This window comes from Nomascus leucogenys, chromosome 17 (assembly GCF_006542625.1).
Source record: "Nomascus leucogenys isolate Asia chromosome 17, Asia_NLE_v1, whole genome shotgun sequence".
Classification (NCBI taxonomy): Eukaryota; Metazoa; Chordata; class Mammalia; order Primates; family Hylobatidae; genus Nomascus; species Nomascus leucogenys.
In genome coordinates, this window is record NC_044397.1 from 4,128,325 (window position 1) to 4,148,338 (window position 20,014).

The window sequence follows — 20,014 nt, forward strand, 5'->3', positions numbered from 1 at the left end:
TCTCCCTCCACTGAGTCTATTCCATGGACTGGATGCTGGGAGCCACTCCTGAATTAGCGCCTCATTCACTGAGCTTCCCCCAAGGACCAATAGCCAGCCCAACCCCAGTTTATCCACAGGCCTCGGCCTTAGCCTCACAGAATTTGGACAAATGCATCCTCAGGAGCTGAGGGCCCAGCACCAGGGTGCCCTATCTGGAGATGAAGGGTGATGTCTTTTATTTCTGCAGTGCCCTCTACCTCTCCTCCCTTCCCAAATGCTGGAGTAAGAAGAAGCCAAAATAAATTCTTATTAGTATGCATATGTATTCCCAAATTCCTTAACAGAATGACTAACACCACCTACAGCCATTAGCTCTGGTTTGTTTTCTAAATCCAGTTTACTTTTCATCATTCAGCCCTCTGTTTACCTCTTCCACTCCTCTAGGCCCAAGGGACTCCCTTCACAGACTCACCCTTTTGCCCAAATACCAGGTCAGGGAGTGGGTTCCTGATGCATCAAAGGATCAGACAATACAGGGAAATCATAATCAATCAAAATAGAGGTCCTTACTGAGTATTTTTTGTTGGTTTCTTTGTTTGTTTGAGATAGAGTCTCTTTCTGTTGCCTAGGCTGGAGTACAATGGCATGATCTCGGCTCAGTGCAACCTCTGCCACCCAGGTTCAAGCAATTCTCCTGCCTCAGCCTCTGGGGTAGCTGAGATTATGAGCATCCACCACCAAGTCTGGCTAATTTTTTGTATTTTTAGTAGAGATGGGGTTTCACCATGTTGGCCAGGCTGGTCTCGAACTCCTGACCTCAAATGATCCACCCACCTCAGCTTCCCAAAGTGCTGGGATTACAGGCATGAGCCACTGTGCCCGGGCTTTACTGAGTATCATTTATGTACCTTCTAGCATTTTGCTAAATATTGTAGAGGAGAAAAGAAAGAAGGAGGAGGTAGAGTTTCTCCTTGAAAAGAAAAGATACTTTACTGAGTATCTTTTATGTACCTCCTAGCATTTTGCTAAATACTGTAGAGGAGTAGAGAAAGAAGGAGAAGGCAGAGTTTCTTCCTGGAGAGAAAAGACACACCAATGCTGGCACCATGCCTTGCAGTCTATAAAGAGCATTCCCAAATATTACCCCACTTGTTCATCACAACAATCTCATGAAATAGATCATTGTCCCCATTTTACAAACAAAGACACTGAGTCCCAGATAGGTTAAACCTGATGGCTCCAAGCATTTAGAGCTATTGACTGATGGCACTGTATTTCAAACCAAATCTTCTGACTCCACATCCCAGGCTCCTTCCTGTGAACAAGACAGCCTCTCTAATGCTAGCCTTGATGCCACTAAGTGGTGAATTACCTGGTGCAGCCTGAAGTGCAGTAGACATGTGGCAAAGAGAAGGACAAGGTGTCCAGGGCCACACTGACAGACACACAGAGCTAGGATATTCTACAACTGGGGACAGTGAGGTAGAAAGAGCACCAGAAGGGAAGATAGAGGAGCAGATTCTGGTTCTTTAGTGTGACCTGGGGCAACTTTTCCTTTCTCTGGGCCTCATTTTCTCCATCTCTAAAATGAATCTGGGATAAATGGTCTCTGGGATTTAATGAAAAGCAATAAAGAAAGCCATTCAATGACGAACTGAAGACAGCAGATGCCACTGACTTCCCTGGCTTTCTGCCTTCTGCCAGGGAAATTCCTAAACCTTAAGGGTGGTATTGAAGCGGAGAACACTATGGGCTGTGACAAGTGCTCAGGCACATCTGGGAAGCATCACAGCCCTTAGTGCCCCAGGGCTTCACTGGGCCACGCTGTCCCCCTAGCTCAATTTCCTCTCTTGCCATTAGGCATTTAACAGTAAGAGTGCCAGGACTGTAGGCCAGCCACTCCTCTCTGTCCTGGATGAGGATTATTGTATTTAATTCTCAAAAAACTCTAGCAGGTAGAGTTATTATTCCCATTTTACAGATCTGGAAACTAAGACACAGAGAGGCTCAGTAACTTGCTAGGCCAGAGAGTTGGCAGGTGGCAAGGCCACAATTCTAATCTTGACACTCTAACTTTAGAGCCTGTTACAGAACTGACTGGTTGAGAAGTAAACTTGTTAAAGGAGAAAGAATAATACTATCTCAGTCTCCAAACTGGACAAGGCAAATCCCCCTCTTTTCATACCAGCTCTTACTCCCTACCTTTACCTCTCCCTGACTCCTTTTATGTATTGTTGAAACATATAGTCATAGTGTATGGTTTGTTTTATAATCCAGTTAACTGTGGAAGCACAGCTATCGTCATTTATGTCCCTGCCTTAGCATCCCTCACCCAAGAGATTTATCGCAGCAGGAATTGACTGACTACAGAATTCTTTCCATTCCTTAATCAAGTCCTTGGCTTTCCTTTCAAAGCGACGTGGAGAATGGAGGTGAAACCAACTCATGTCTGCAAAACAGTAATTCCATTTAATCTAATGAAACTGCCTTTGTGGGTTCCATGTGGAAAGGACAGGGCAGGATTAAGGGAAAGATAAGCTGTGGCCCCATCCTCCACTCTGGAAGAGCTGATCAGCTGTGTGTTCAAAAGGCTATCATATAAGAGAATAAGGTAAAAACAGAAAGTTTGGGGAAATTCTGTATTTCAAAAAGAGGGAGATCACCTCAGAGCAGAGAAGACCAAGACTTCAAGGAGTCTTGAAGGTGGATAACACTTGAAGGATGGTTAGCATTTTGGTAGGTAAAGCGATGAGAAAAACAGATAGTCCAGGCAAAGGCAAGGAAGCAGGACAGTAAAGCAGCTTTGGGGGCATGAGGAGTTTTCTGGCGTGACCAAATCCCAGGGCAGAAGAAGGCCTAGAGGTCAGGAATGTGGGCTCTGATACAGTCTCTGGGTTTAAATTCAAGTCCCCCACCTCTAAGGGCAGTTACTTAAGGTCAGCTACAGAACCTCTCTGTGCCTCCATTACTTCCTCAGTAAAGCAGAAAGAACAGTGACTATGTCTCAGAGTGGATGAGAGGATTAAATGGCATGAATGACTTTAGAATATTGAGTGGTTCGTAGTAAATTTTCAAGAAGTGTTGTTGTTGTTTTACCGTGATTCTTACTAAGAACATAGTGGGAAGTAAGAGTGCAGAGTTGGTTGACACTACCTTGAAGACAAAGGCAATGTGTCTAGATTCCTTTACGCAGGTAAATGGGCAACACTGCACGGTTTTGAACAGATCTATGCAGGGGTTCGGTGGTTGCACTCCAAGAAGAAGGAACTGAAGAAAAGGAAAACAGTTATAAGTTAATTGCAGGAGTCCAGGTAAAGGGGGAAAACAGGGTCATCTCCAAGGCTATCGTGCTAACAATAGAAAGAGGTGAGTGTCAGAAGTAGAATGGACTAGACCCTAGAGGTGATCAGGTCTGGGGAAGAGGAGAGTGTGGTCAAAGCCACTTTATAAAATAAAGCCCACTGGACTGGATGAATGGTTGGTATCCTTTGGAAAGGCTTGGAAGATGAGGGAAAGGAGGGGAAGATGAGAGAAACTAGGGGAAGAGGTAGAGAATAATGAGTTCCACATCAGATGTGTGGAGCTAGAGAGCTCAGGAATACCCAAATCCTCTTGTCCCGAGCATAATTCAACAAAAGGGTCTGTAACAAATGGTCAGGGGTAGAATGGAGGCAAAGGTCATATAAATGGAGAAAATCCACAGGGAGAAAATGTAGGGTGAGAGGGAGGTGGGGATTAGGAAACTAAACTTATTCAGCTTACCTCCATACGTGATCCTGTGCTAACCCTTCTACTCATATGATCTGTGATCCTTCCTGCAAGCAGAAATTGGTTAGCCCACTTTGTGGATGAGGAGACTGTGGCTCAACAAGGTTACAGTCACTCTGCCAGTTAGGGTAGCCAGGTAAGGAAACAGAGAAGCTCACAGAGGAATCAAGGAAGAAAAGGGCCTTGGAGCTTTGCTTCACAAATATTCCATGCCAAGGCTCACATAGAAAATGGTATTTATATGGCATATGGAGGATAAATAGAGAGGCTGCTTTTCACCAAAGATGATTTGCCCTCCAAACTCCCCTGACTCCACGTGGCTGGTCCTAGTACTAAAGGAATGATCTCAGCACAGCAATACGCCGTGGTGATATTAACAATATCTAACAATTGGTACAACCCAGGTACCAACCAGCAAGAGCAGAAGCCTCGTGCCACACCAAACATCATTCTCTCTCTGCTACATAATGAGGAGGTCCATCTTGGGGTCCTGGAACAAGGGCTTGGGTAGCCAGGTGGAGGAAAGGGACACGTAGGGTGCTCGGGCAGTGAGACAGAAGTATTTCTGTATTTTAATCACCCATATGTCTGAATGGCTCATCACAGCCCAGCCTGGGACCAGTCTGCAGCACACTCGTGAGCCATACACACCAGCTGGACCCCTGGCTCTGAATCTGGTTAAATAATGTGTGTGACCTGGCAGATGAGTAGGTCTAGGAGGATGGGGACTGGCGAAGCAGAGCTGCTACGTTTGGCAACTTGAAGGTCATTGGTGGCCTTTAAGAGAGCAATTTTTGCGGAGTTATGGGTGTGGAAACCAGATTGCTAGTGGTTGGGACTGAGTGGGAGGTGAGGAAGTAGAGGCGGTGAGCGTATAATACTTTTTTGAGAAGTTTAGCTGTGAAAGGAGGGTGGAAGGTGGGATGGGAGCTCAGGAGAAATCAGAGTAAAGGAAAGACTTTCTTGGGGGTGGGAGACATTTGGGTGTAAGCCAGGGTGAAGCAGCCAGTGTAGAGAGGGAACAAGGGAAAGATGCTCTTGGGGAGGAGCAGGGAGGGTTCAGGCATGAACCCTAGCAGGAAGAAATGGTCCTTCTTTCTTAGAGACCAGAGACAATAAACAAAGCATCAGGAGATGACAGAGACATTTCGAGATGAAGAGAAGTAAAACATGGTCTGAATCTTGCAAGTTGAGAGATACGGGTTGAGGAATTGGGATTTGAGGGAAAAAGGTTGGTGCAGCCCCTTGGGATGAGATTGGCAGTCGGCCAGAGGATGAACATAGATATTTCAGGCAGAAGGGGGGCCTGTGGTTTTCATTATGTTGTGGTGGAAGCTCAGCGAGGTTGTGGGACTTCGTCCTGCAATTTGCCAATCTGGGAACAACAGAAAGACCCAACATGTATGTGCTCTAGGATTTGGGGTTAATCAGGAGGAGTGGGGATGTATCGAATGTGTAGTGAACTGAGGGTCTTATAAAAGATGGATTGTAGGGTCCTGGGTCAGTAGGTGACTAAGGATAATCAGGGAGTATTGGACAGGGAGTCAGTGGGCTTGCTCTGAAAAAGAACTGGGGGTTCAGTAGACATTGAGTGAGAGATGGAAGGATAGGAATTTGTGGCTGGAGCAAAGGAGAAAGTGGAGCCCCAGGTTTTGAGGATTGTGTTGAATGCTGCCTGTTGGCAAGAGACCCATACCTGCCCTTTCCTACTCCCCACTGTGCCACACTGGCTTGGACACCTGAAAAACTTTTTCCAAGGCTTGTTTGCCTGCTGGACTCTTCATGGGGTCTACAGAAGGGCAGCACTCACGTGAGATTAGAAGGCCTGAAAAAGGTGGCAGATATTTTATGCTTCTGGTAGCAGCATCGGTGGGGTCATGGGCTCCTGGGTTTCTGCACTGTATTGGCAGTGGCTTCACTCCTGTCAGGGAGCACAGAATCCTGGGGTCTGGATTATGACACTTTTCCCATTCTGCTCCTTCAGCTCTATGGACTGAAGTGGTGTCCTGAAGTTACCAATCTCTGAGTAATAGTGCCTTCTCATTTTTGCTTTTTAAAAACCAACCAACAACTTGATACGAATTCTGTGTTAAATTTCCCTGTGTTTGAAACACCAAGGGTGATTTCTGTTTTCCAGATGAGACAGTTTTACCTGATGGCAAAGTATGACTGGGCATGTGGATGCCTAAAGTGAGGAGAATATGAAGCCTGGGGGTTGGCAGGCACTGAGGTCAAATAACTGACAGATCAGGAGGTGAAAAGTTGAGAGTTGGAATCTATGATTGTGGCTATAGAGGAACGCTCACATCCTCATCCAGGGTCTGGACTCTCTTGGGGTATTAGGCTATTCCACCAAGCATTCCCTCCCAGCTTTCACTCAACCACAGCATTCTCCTTATCCCTCATCTCCACAAGTTAAAATTCTCCTCTGTACCCACTCTGGTCCCACCGACTATGATCAAACTGTGGTATGTTTCTCACCCACTCCCCCTGCTACTCCTTCTTGAACTCAATTCCTTTCACAGTTTTCCTAACTTCCCAAATTCTCAGAAACAAATATTGTCCTTTGATTCTGAAAGCTTTATTCCTTCTTAAAAGAGCTTCTTAATCTGGAACCCACAGGTGATTCTAAGAGGAGGTATGATCCATCCAAAAGTACATAGCCAATCTTACAAGTATGTATATATGTGCATTTGTTAAAGACGGGGCTATCATATTTATCACTCTTTCAAAGAGATCCTCATTGTCTTCACCTTGAGGGTGGTTAAAGGAAAAGAGCAATCACTGATAGAGTCTTTATTTGCTCAAGGTATCTTTTTCTGTGATCTCAAATAAGTCACTTCCACTCTGTAGACCTCCGTTTCCTCATCTGTATAACGGAAAAAATGATTCTTACCTTTCAAGATGGTTGTAAGGATTAGATATAGTATAAAAAACTAGCACAGTGCCTGGCATGGTTGACTTTTAATAAACAGTAGCTATTGGTATTGAGCTAGTTTGGATTCCTCCAGGCACAGACGTTTACATGGGGTTTGAGTAAAAGTATTTTATTTGAGAGGATACCTAGAACATGTCAGTAGGAAAAAAAGAAAGGGAAAGAATCCAATAAAAGTTGTATAATCAAACATGTACTTTCAGGTGGAACTCATAACCCACTGGGGGGTCACTAAGATACAATGTGAAGCACACCTTGAGTTGTCCATCAAGGAGTGAGGAAGTGGAGCACTTGTCTGCCTACTTGTCATCTGTCATTGGCTAGGGGCTTCTAGGGACATGAACTCTCCAGCACAACTGACTTTTTTGGTCAAGAAAAACCCTGGGGTGCAAAGTCTCAGGTGTTCACAGTAGCAAGTTAGTTGTACAAAGGTAAATGCTCAAGAGATAGCATCAGGGCAATGACAGCAACTGCCACAGTGACTAATAGGAAACCTTCCCCATCTCCACAACTGGCATTAATAGGTTCCCCACTCTGTGCCCCATTAGCCCTTAGCTTGTCCTCTTGTCTTTGCTCTGTGCTAGACAAGCAGTGTGATATCATATGCATGTATATGTGTCTCTCCAAGAGGACTGGAAGCTTTTTGAAGGCAGAGGTTTAATCTAACCAAGCTCTCTGATGCCAGGATCTGACATAACAGCTGATACAAAATGAAAATGTCCCATACATGTTTATAATAAATTAACTCCCCTCAGAGTGGTAGTTTGGGAGGTTTCTGATGACCCACTCTGCCAGAGGGGTGGCACCATTAGGCATTCTGCACACGCGATGGGAGATTTATGTCCCCGCCTGTTTCTGTGGCAGGTGCCTTTATCACACAGCATGTACGGCTCCTGAATCACTTGCCAGGGGATTCGTGTCTCAATATTATAATCTCCAAAGCAATGATATTAGAAATTCAATTTTAAAAAGAAACTGTTTAGGGTGTCAGCATGTTATAATTATCTGGGAGGATTTTTCCCCCTGTTTCTTCTTGAACTGCACTAGTAAGCACTTTTCCACCTCAATACAAAGAATGGAAGAACATGGACTATTTATGTATGTCCCCCACCCCCACCCACATCCTCCAGCTCTTATCTCCATATTGCCAACACATGGGGAGCAGAGTACGCTCCCCAGAGCACACGCCTGAATAAGCCTGATTGCTTTCCTGTATTTCTTTATAAAACTTTAAATATTCATCGTGCCATCAAATTAAATGGGATTCTTTGGCTGTCATTCTTTTCAACATGCTGAGTTCTTTTCTCTGGTACCTGTCCTACCACCATTTGAAGCCTTTGGAGACTTGTCATTTATCTAACATTACCCCCTAGGAGCTCAACTTGCAATCAAGGCAGAGGGATGCTAATGAAAACAGAGGAGTTGGAGGGGCTTGTGGAGGCCAGAAATTCAGCTAGGGCGGGGGGTCGGGAAAGTTGGAGGCAGCAGAGAAAGACCAGCTGCTCTTTCTTGCTCAAGGAACAAGGTGTGAGCATGAAAGGCCGGATGGGGAGATGGGAAGAAGACGTGACAGAGTAGGCCAAAGATGAGATGGAAACTACTCAACAGGCCTATTGGCCTTCCTTCTTCCCTCTCCATCAAGTTTAAGGACAGAGTAAATAGCCCTTTGGGATTTCAATATTCCTAGGCCAGAAACAGACAGCTGGATCAGATGAGCTGTTGAAAGGCCCTCCTAGTCTTTCAAGTCATTAAATATCTTTGTCTGGCAGTGATGGAAACTTAACAAGAAATGCTCCATGGGAACCTCTAGGAGAAATTGGGGTGGGGGAAATATGCAGATCCAGCTGAATATTACGTGTTGCATTGTGTTAAATTTCAATGCAATACATTACATTTTAATCTACTTCCTCTGCCTGCGTGGTCCCTTAACAAGGGAATCGATCAGCGAGCAGCCGACTAACTTGCCAGGGACCGGGTCACCATCTCCGCGCTGTAGTCATTTGTAACCACCCTGAAGTTTGATAATGCGCCGCGGGAGACAGTCCTGCGCTGCTGCAGCTGCAGGATCAGAGAGCTGCCAGGTGCAGGGGGAGGGGCGGGGGGGGCACTGCAGGCGGGCACTGCAGCAGTTCGCATAATTCTCCGTAGTGCCCAGCTGAAGGCCAGCGCGCTTTCGGAACACGCAGTGCTGGACAGCGCACCGCGCGCTTCAGAAAGGCTTGTCTCAGTACATAACTTTACCTGGACCACAGAGGTTGTGAGAGGAATGGGGAACACCTGGGTGACATACCCCCAGCAGGAGTATCAGCTCGCAGTGTGGACTCGGGCAACGCCCATCTTCCCTGGGCATCAGCTTTTGTCATTTGCAAAGCGAGGATTTGTTCCAGGTGTTCTCAAAGGACCCTCAGAGACCTGGTCTCCTATAAATCAGTTGCTTGTAAAAGCAATAGTGACCTGTAGAACAGTGGTTCTCAGACGAGCGTGGCCATCAGAACCACCTGTGGAGATTAAACTGTATATTCCCAGGCCCAACTGTGGAGTTCTGATTCAGTAGGCCTGGGATAGGACTAGGGGGATGTTTATTTTTAACATGGATCCTTGTAGGCGCTTCTGCACCAGACAGAGGATTTGAGAAATATTGCATTTAGAACACCTGTCCTGATTTTCTTACCTCTTCACCATAACGTCTCTGCCCTCACAAACCCATTCTCACATCTTTGCAACACACACACCCGCATCCCTGTGTACTAATGACCTTCATTCTCAAAACTCTTAAAGCGCTCATTATATTCCGTAGTTTTCTCAAAGATAAACAATATCTAAAACAAGGCAGCTGCTCTTAAAGAGGTCTTAGGCTCACAGGGAACACAAACAGGCAGACAGCTAACTGTAACGCAGAGTGATAAGTACCCCCAACAAGGGCGTGTAGCTGAGTGCAGTGGAGGCACAGATGAGCGGGCTCATGCTGTGTGCTCACAAAATGGGGCAGATGGCTGTCACCCTTGGGTGAGGGTGTCGCTCTTCTGGGCCTGCTGCATGGGGTTTTTCTTGCACAGTTTCCTTAGCGTCATGCACAGGTCTCAATCTGTGTGGTACACAGCACAACGCCAAGTAGACAATAATCATTCTGCTTGTGCACTGTGGAACCTCAGGGGGCACCTGGCTTGCTGAAAAAGCTTCCTCCATGTATTCATCCACATCACTACCCTCCTTCTTGTCCCCTTCTCCTCCCTGTCTTTTTGTTTTTCCCAAGGTTTTCCCTAGCTCCCCACTTGTCCACATCACTCTACTTTGGTAGCCTCCCCTTCAACAAAAAATGTCTCTTTTCTCTAACTCCATTCCTTGTCCGCAGCCGCCAGATGCCATCTGTGACAAGGGTGGTTTGCAGTGGCTGCTAGTGAGAGAGGTCCTTGAAGAGGCTGAGTTGGATTATTCATCACAACACATTATAGTGAGGGTAGGGATGAAATTTGACTCTGGCACAGTGACACTTGGGTTAGCTGAGTGCTGAGGTGGTAGGATCAGCAAGGCAGGCCCTGGGTAATAATTGAAGCCCCTTCCGTAGCTGCACCCAAACCGGCTGAGCATTGGTCATAGCTCCTTTTGCCCAATGATCTACACACCAAACTTTATTCCCTGGCAAATACTGAGTCTTCCCATCCTTCACCCCTACTGTTTTGTCTTGCTTCCTTTCCTTTGCCAGCCCACCATTTGGAACCCTATTACTGCTCTTCTCTGTTTTCATGGACCTGATACTGTAGATACTCATTCTCAATATTGTTCATCCTACAAACATCCATTTCTGAATTCTCAAACCCTTCTCTTTCATTCAAGAGGTCACCCTGATGGAAAACCTCTTCTAGACCTTTCCATGAAAGCCCCTAACTTCCCAGAGTCCATACAAGTCCATGCATGTGATTGGAAGGCAGAGAAATCTCTTCTACCTATTCTGAATTTTTTTTCTAACAAACAAGGTGATTTTGTTACTCCCCTGCATGAACCTGGTTCTCAAGTCATACCAGTTTTCACTAAGGATAGTCATATTTTATGCCACATTCCCACCCCCATCAAGTAAGGTTTGGAAGGAATATTTTTGCAGCTGCAAAGTAAAGTTTCTAATGTGATTCCTACATATATACAGATACGGTTTGGCTGTATCCACACCCAAAATCTCATCTTGAATTGTAATCCCCATAATCTCCATGTGTCAAGGGAGAGACCAGGTGGAGGTAATTGAATCATGAGGGAGTTTCCCTCATGCTGTTCTTGTGATAGTGAGTGAGTTCTCACAAGATCTGATGGTTTTATAAGTGTTTGGTAGTTCCCCTCCGTTCGTTCTCCCCCTACCACCTTGTGAAGAAGGTGTCTTGCTTTCCCTCCACCTTCCACTATGACTATAATTTTTCTGAGGCCTCCTCAGCTATGTGAAACTGTGAGTCAATTAAACCACTTGTCTTTACAAATTACTCAGTCTTGGGGAGCTGTTCATAGCAGTGTGAGAATAGACTAATATACATACCATCGTGGTTCCCCCAATTTTTTGTCCTGGACCATGACTCACTTTTGGCTTTCCTGATAGGACTATCATGGAACATGCTTTCCAACTTTGGTGGTTCCTTTTCCTTGGGTCTAATACTTACTCCCCTATTAGCTTCTCTGGTTTGATGTCTGATGCTCCCAAACCAGAGGGCATGCCTAGAGCTGAGAGTATGCCCCCCACAGACCCTAGTATACACTCACTACCACAAACTCCCACATTCGTGCCCCACCACCACATTGGTGGCCTCCTTGGACATAAAAGCTAACTCAGATCCAGCTCTAGTTCTCTACTCCCCTTGAAACATGGACTGTTGGACAATCTACTGGAAGAATTAGACATGTTCCCATAGCTTCCCACGTCCCAGCTAAACCAGCCCCTGCCTCTTTTTCCCATTTGCCTACTCCATTTAATTATCATGACAACTCTTCAAGGTAACTACTAGTATTTCCTCTTTGCAGGTGTGTAAGTTGAAGCTCACTGTTGAATAATTTGCCATTGTAACAGTGGGCCTGAGACTGTAATACAGGTTTTCTTCTTTCTTTATTCAGGAAAGATTTTCAGAACATTTGGGTCTTTAGGTTAAGAGGAAGGGAGGATTTAGACATTCAAAGTAAAAAGAAAAACTCGTTTCCTGCTAGTTCTTCCAGGTGGATGGCCCTTTTCATCTTTCAATTGGCCAAAGGAAGTTGTGGAATTTTAAGGACGCTAAATATGCATGGTGGATGCTGTCAGTGCCCTGCCCATATCCCCTTAGCATTCACTGGTTCTTTGCATGCTGAGAGTCTCTTATTGCGAGCACCTGCATCTCCTGCCTGAAGGCTTTCTCTGGCAGTAAGAACATGCTTGTTTCCCATCCAGAAAAGGCTACAAGTGCTAGAGAGTTAACAACCAAACAGAAGTTCCCAATCAGTGATGAATGGAAGCTTCGTGGTTAATGACCTCATCATTCCTCAAGTGAGATTAGTCTGGAACACGTGTCTCAGAAGTTCCCAGTGGGATTGAAGTCCAGTTGTTCACAGTGGTGAATTGGTCATCTACAAACCTGTATTGGCTTCTGTCTATATTGCTTATGACAGAATACCTACTTCTGGGTAATTTTTTCAAAAAGGAATTTATTTACTACAATTATGGAGGCTGAGAAGCCCAAGGTGAAGGAGCCACATCTGGTGAGGGCCTTCTTGCTGACAGGGATTCTATGCAGAGTCTCAAGGTACCACAGGATGAGGGGGCTGAGCATGCCAGCTCAGGTCTCTCTTCCTCTTCTTATAGTCATCAGTTCTACTGCCAGAATAAGCCATCAATTCATTAACCCATTAATTCGTCAATCCATGAATTAATCCATTCATGAAAGCAGAGCCCTCCTGACACAATTACCTCTTAAAGGCCCCACCTCTCGATACTTCTTCATTAGGGGTTATATTTCAGTTTTGGAGGAGACAAAAATTCAAACCATAGCAGCTTACTTGCCTATCTCACTTCCCCAGTACCCTCTTGGTGCTTCCCAGGCTCACCTCTCAAATGAACTACTGGGACTCAAATCCTAGTACCAGGGTCTGCTTCTGGGGGAAGTCAGGCTAAAACAGAGTGCTTGGAATCTTAGAGGTTTTCTGGTTCAACCATCTCATGAATAAATTAAGTTCCAGGGAAAGAGGTGACCTGCACAGGGTCAAAATCTGGAAGAGCTGGGCTGGAGCCACACCTTTGTCTACTCTTAGTTCAGTTCCCATTCCCTCCTGGGAGCCCCTCATGGAACCCCATGAAGCCATATATCACTGGGAATGCACCAGCAGGAATTGGTGGAACTGGTTGGGGAGTGGAGTAAGGAAGGTAGAAAAAGAGTGAGTGAGTGCAGAAAAGCCCACAGTCCATAAATTTAATTATCATTTCCCCCTATATTTTGGCTGTCAACAATTTCACACCACTCTGCTTATCTGGCAGCAGGGATCTGCATCCCCGACCCAAGTTAATTACACAGTTCTCCTGAGGCTTTGAGACCAGAGAGGTTAAAACAAGTTCTGCATCCATGTCCTGGAAGGCTGCTCTATGCCCTTTTCAAGTAGCTACTGGTGGTGTTGAGTGCTGGCAGTAAGAACATGCTTGCTTGGTGCTGGAACCTGAGTTGGCTGACTGGCAGGCTGGACTGGGCTGAGCTAGACCAGGCTGCTGAAGGTTAGAGGCTCAGAACATCATCACAAAGCAGGGCAGAAGCTTTGGAATTACTTATTTCACCCCCCTTTAAAGGTGGAGAATGTGAGACCCAGAGGGTAAATGGGATTGCTCAGTTGATGTGATTATACTTGCTATTTAAGATCAAATATAACTTGGCTTTGATTACATCTGTCAATGGAAATAAAGAGGAAGCTCATAGAATTCCAAATACCATTTAATACAAAATAATTTCTATTTTAAGTGTAAATTGAATTTGAAGCCATATTTGGGAGAAGGAAGGAGTTGCAGGTGTACCTTTGTAATCACGCTGAGCCCTGCAAAATGAGGCAAGAGAGAAGAAGATGAAGTAGGGAGGAAAGCTAGGAAGTGGAAGTAGCTGGCCTAGGATTAAGGATGTCCTGTGGACAATCTTCATGGGGTAAACGAAAAACCACTCCAGTAATACAAACATATTTCCTTCACTTAATCTTTACAACACTGCCCTTCTCTCCCTCTCCCTCCCTGGTTTTAAGGTTTAGCTCCCAGGGAATCATATCCGCCACCTCTTTACATAATCTTCAGCATCCTTACCTTCTTGTCAATCTGCCACATGTACCCTGAAAGCCACCATTTTGGTCCATTCAATTATCTTCCCTATATGTCTGTGCTGAGTGCTGGAGATGAAAGTCACATACTGAACTGGCACCAGAGTTGGGGTCTCACACCTCATCTGGCTCCTTCTCCCCTCTTGGGACTTGGGCTTGGGTAATCTCCTTTTCTAACTCTCTATGGTGACTGTGTTAGTTAACCTTCCTCAACTTCTCTGAAAATCATTACATATTCCCAGTGTCCTCTTATTAGATGATAGGGCTTCCCTGTTAATCAGAAGACTCAGACTACTAGGCATGAATTCCCTCAGCCCCATTAAAAATTGATCTGCTCTCACAGTTGTCCATACCTTCTTTCCTGATAAACCCTTCTTCTGTCCAAGGATAACTCTTTCTATCCATAATGTAGAGCTTTCCTCTTCTATCTCTGTGAGGAATTCGTTCCATCAATAGCTGCACTCTCCCTCATCAGCCTCTTTCCCCACTAACTCTTACCCCAAGCACAGAAGCAAGTTCAAGTTTCTGCCAGTTTATGAGGGGCTCCTCCTAGCTAACCATCTCTCTCACTTTCCTTTAAAAGCCACAGTTTCTAAAACAGCAGCCTGCACTCCCTACCCTCACATCCTCTCCTACATTCATCTCTCAACTCAGAGGGTCAGAGGGTGTGATCCAAGAGATAGGAGAAAAAACAGTGCTGTCACAAACATCATGGAAGAAGAATCATTTTTAAGGTACTCATTGCACTGTGGGCTCTACTCTGGCCCCATCTGCCAAGGGCAAGTTATCAATGACTTCATAACTGCCACATCCCTCCCCACTTCTGATCTGATCCTTTTCTTACTTAGTTTCCTCTTACTTGTTCACATGTTTTGGGTACCTTAAAAATGATTCTTCTTCCATGATGTTTGTGACAGCACTATTTTTTCTCCTACCTCTTGGATCACACCCTCTGACCCTCTTGGGTTGTCCCTAAAATGTGAGTGCTCCCCAGTATCCTGCCCTTAACCCTCTTCTCTTCTCACTTGATGCATCCTACCTGAGTAAACCTACCTATGTCTCAGGTCTCATTCTTGAGTTAATTGTTCTCAAATGCATGTCCCAGCTTAGCCCTATCCTCTGAGCCAGGCAAGAATATCCAAAGGCCTTTTGAACATCCCCATTGGATGTCCACAAGCACCTCAAACTCATGCTATACTCTGCAGAAATCACCAACCTTTCCCCAAAGCTAGCTTTCTTCCCCTATTTTTTATAGCTAAAAACTTTGGTCACACTAGACTCTGCTCTCCACCCCCTGCCCATCTTCCTCAGGCCTTCCTATACCAGTATTCCATAGTATAGGTAGCCACATTTAATAGTATCGATCTATATCTGTCTGTGGTTACCTATATGTCTAGTCTCATGGCCATCCAATACACCCTCATTTAATTGCTGGTTAACCTTCTTCATTTGATTTTTAGGTGCTGGGGTGTGTATGTACATGCATGTGCATGTGTGTTTGTCTGTCTTTGTTCTATTCTTAGTAAAATTCAATTCTAGGCCAGGAGAAGGCAAGTTATCATCAGTCATTTACACTTTAGTATAAATCAAGAAAGAACAAATGTTACAAAGTATAATTTGTTAACATTTCCTTAACATTTCTGATAGAAGAATATGGTAGGGGTTTCAGGGAAAAAGCCAGAATGCCCTAAATGGTAGCTAAATGGAGAACAAAGAGGCATTCCTAGGCACAGAACCAGGCAGCTGGAGAACTTGAGTCAAACTACGCCAGCTTCCCAGTTTTTGCCCAGCCTTGGCATGCAATATTCACTAGCCTCAAATTATAAGAAGCTTGTTAGTGCTTCACATCTATCTCAGAGCTGACCCATCTGTGTCTGGCTCACATTGACTGTTGCTCTTGGGGAGATTTGAAGATTTAAGATAGAGTTGTCTGATCTATAAATATAAGCTATATTTTTATTCTCCCTCCCTCCCTCTCTCTCTCTGTTTCTTTCCTTTGCTTTCTTTCTTGCTTTCACTTAGCTAGAATGTAATTAAATTTGAATTGCGGCCAAAACCGATTTGTGAGACAAGCATTTGGTTAGTGATATTGAGCCAACCAGGTGAAAAAACCCTCAGCAAAACTTCAAAAAGACCAATAATCACATTGTGATTGAAATTCAGCCCCTGTCTTCTCATCCCCTCTCCTATTAACTTGGACAAGAGCTGGAATCCCTCTTGGGGCCCTGGGCTCATCGTGTTTCACAGATGGGTCTAGATGTATATGTGCACATAGCAGCAAGGAGGGCCAACGCATCCCCCAACCATAGTTGAGGAGGCCTAGTTTGACTAACAGATTCTAAGAAATTAGAAAGGGACTAGAGTTAGCAGAAGGGGGTTGGGATAGAGACAATGATTGGAGGGAGAAGATGAAGGAGCAGCAATAAAGGGGTCGGATAGTTGGGGCATCAAATCCTGGAATTTGAAGCTAGAATGTAAGATGAAAAATCAGAGTAAGAGTGAGACAGAAGGTCTTCGAGGATCAATCATTTATGAAACAAGAGATTCTTCAGTTTGGAAATAACCTCAGATGGTATCTATTCTAACACTCCTTCTCCATTTTACTGATGTGGAAACTGAGGCCCAAGAAGGGAATAGATTTACCCAAGGTTACATTATACTATTAAATCAACCATCATCAAATAGTGATGTGCCTTATTCTGTCCCTGATTCTCTGGGGGCTTCCAAGGAGTGTTAAGGTACATTTTCTACCCTCCAGGGATATGACACCTGGGTGACAATGAACACATCCTTCCCAGCAGCCTCTATCCCTGTCTTCTGCGATCTGCAGCATATTTGTGCTAGGTTAATTGTGACCCTGGCTCTTCCTTTCCCAGCTCTTCCCAGGGTCACTTTTGGGGATCCCAATGAGCACGCTAGAGATAGGCAGGAGTGTATAGTGTGTGTGTGTGTGTGTGTGTGTGTGTGTGTGTGTGTGTGAATGCCTGTGTATGAAAGATTAGCAAGCCAGAGCCCACTGGCCATCTCTCATTACCTTTCAATGCCAGAGAGAAAGGGTCTGTAGGGTATTTATTATTTTGGGTTCTCCATGCCTCTACTGCCCTTTCTTGGTGTAGCATAAAATTGGGAATCCAAAGACCTGGGCTCTAGTTTTTCTCTGATGTTGGGTGTACAAGTAATGTCTCCTCTTTGAGCCTCACTTCCTTTATTTGTAGAACAGGTCATGTATCACTGCATGGCATGCAAGGACTGTTGAGCTCTGATATTTTAAGATGCCATAATTTTAGATGCCAATGGATACCCAAGTCCCATTAATTCATTTAGTCAATAAGAAATAATGTCAATAATAAAAAATAATAATTATGATTGCGATATTTTCCAGCTGGATGGGAGATGTTTGGCTGGTAGACTTTTCCTTCCTGTTGCTATTTGGGGGATTCAGAGCTAAATATAGCCAGTGACAGGCATTCCAAACACCATCATCTCAAATTAGGAAACACATTTGCACCTCCTATCAACAGTCCTGTGGCAGACACTCTGACGATGCTGACAAAGACGCAGGAAGACTGTTTCCTCCCATGAAAAAACCTATGTCTGCCTCCTGGAAAAATCAGATCAGAGATTTCATGGAAGGAGCTAATAGTGGGGTAAGGGTGGCATAGGAATGTATGTAGGAGTTTACCTTAGCAATGAGGAGGTCTGGCATATAGAATCACTACTATTTATTATGCACCTACCATGTCCCAGGCTGTGTGCTTAGTATTATGTTACTTTTTCTTTTTGAGGCAGGATCTCACTTTGTCACCCAGGCTGGAGTGCAGTGGCAGGATCTCGGCTCACTGCCTTGACCCCCAGGGTTCAAGAGATTCTCCTTCCTCAGCACCAAAAGTAGCTAGGACTACAAGGTGTGTGCTACCGTGCCCAGCTAATTTTTTTTTTTTTTTTTTAGTGCAGGGGTTTCACTATGTCACACAGGCTAGTCTCAAACTTCTGAGCTTAAGTGATCCTCCCACTTCAGCCTCCCAAAGTGCTGTGATTACACGTGTGAGCCACCGTGCCTGGCCAGTAATTTGCTACTTCTAGTCTTCATGGCAACCTTGAAACATAACCCCTGAAGACCACACAGTTTTAAGTAACAGAAGAGAGATATGCATCTATGGCTGTCTCAACCCAAGGTTCATGTATTACCCACTACCAGTACTGCCCCTCTGCAGTTCCTTGCCTTCCTCCTTCCTTGAGCAGTAGTGGATGCTTACCATGTTTCTGATACTGTGCTAAGCATGCAAAGGTACCTAAGACACAGTTCTTGCCCTCAAAGACCTCCCAGTCAATGCTTAACTGATAACATCAACTACAATCAAAATACAGCATAACACAAACAATGATAAAAAATAAATGCAGGATGATATGAAAACTAGACTGGGGATGGCGTGAGAAACTTCTGAAGAGAAACGAGATTTGAGTCAAAATGTAGAGTGACAAGCATTTGACAGGCCATCAAGGCATGAGACATCAATCTGGTGAAAGGATCAGTGTGGGCAAAGGCATGGAGCATGGAGAGAGTGCCTGGGATCTGGAGAGCAGCCATGGGTGCGGAAAGGAATCTCACCCATAGCCATCACTCCATCTCCATCCCCAACATTAAGCAGTACTATTAGCAAAGCAAGGGAGAAGAATAATTTTAGGGGCCAAAAATTAGGAACTTCTCTCCCTCCTGCTTCAAAAAATGAGAGAAGCCTTGAGCCCTGTTTCTGGGTGCCTCAATTCCTAGATGCAGAAACCTGTGTGTGCTGACCTAGGGCTGGAGTAACCTGAGAAAACCCTGCCCCCTCCCCTTGGGCTCCAAGCCACTCTCTGTAACCTTGGCATCTGAGCTGGTCAGTGTCCCCAGGGAGCTGAAGCTTTTGCAATGAAGTTGACTGCTGCCTTTGGCTCTTGGTGCCTTCCCACTGGGCAGGGGCACTAGAGAGGTAGATGCCAATATCTTACTGTGCAACAGCAATTCCTCCTTCCCCCTTCTCCACTCTTTCCTTGGTCCCCATCTTCCTCTACCCTCCTCCACGGTTCTCCTCCCCTCTCGGCCCTATCATTTCTTCCTTCTGTCGCCTGGTCCCTCCCTGCCTCCCCTCCCACTTCTGTCTCCATTCCTCCTCAGCACTTCTCTCTCTAGCCTTAGCTTCATGATGTCAGAAAATAAAAACAAGCTACTTTTTACGCTTTCTTTCTAAACCCAAGCCAATAAAATACTTCTTTCATTTGAGAAGGGAAAGTAATAACTTAGGCATTCGCAGGAAACACAACACACTTATTTGTAGTCTCAGGGAGTGCTGCGGGGGCCAGCTCTTTCTATGTGATGAGTCCTGCTCCAGAGCAGCAGCAGGAAACAGCCTGAGGGGAGCAGAAGCAGCAGGTCCTCCTAATCTGACAGGCTGTGACACCATGCTCACTGCCTGCCACAGCTGTCCCCTCCGCATGGAGTATATTTGAGTCTCACCCCTTGGCTAGGAGCCTAGGACAATCTCTATGATCCCTGCACAAGAGTCTTCAAAAACCTGTGCCTAGCCCAGGGCAGCTTTCGTGACATGGCCAAACTAGTCATGCCTCTACCCTGTCCTGTAATAAGTGGCCATGAGCAGAGACTTCCAAAGACTGTCAAAGATCTTCTTGTTTGATGGGGGCAACACAACCCCTACCTTCAAGAAGTTTCCAAGTTAACAGCTGGCACCAAGTCACCCTAATACTTGCAACATACCGAAGTGTGATGCAAAAAAAAGCAAGCAAGTCTTTGGAGCCAGGGAACCTGCTGGTTATAAATAAATCCCACCCCAACCTCAATGACATCTTCATCTGTAAACTGGAGCTTCTTTTCCTAGCTGCCTGGATCCCTGATAAAGACCATGGAAAGCTTTATTAACTGTCACTCCCTCTAACATGCTGGTTGGCAGGTCTATGGAATTTTTGCCTGTGACTCCTCTTGGTCTCTGCTTCTGTGGCCGTTTCTGCTAGCTGCTTCCCCTGCCCCAGCCCCATCCTAAT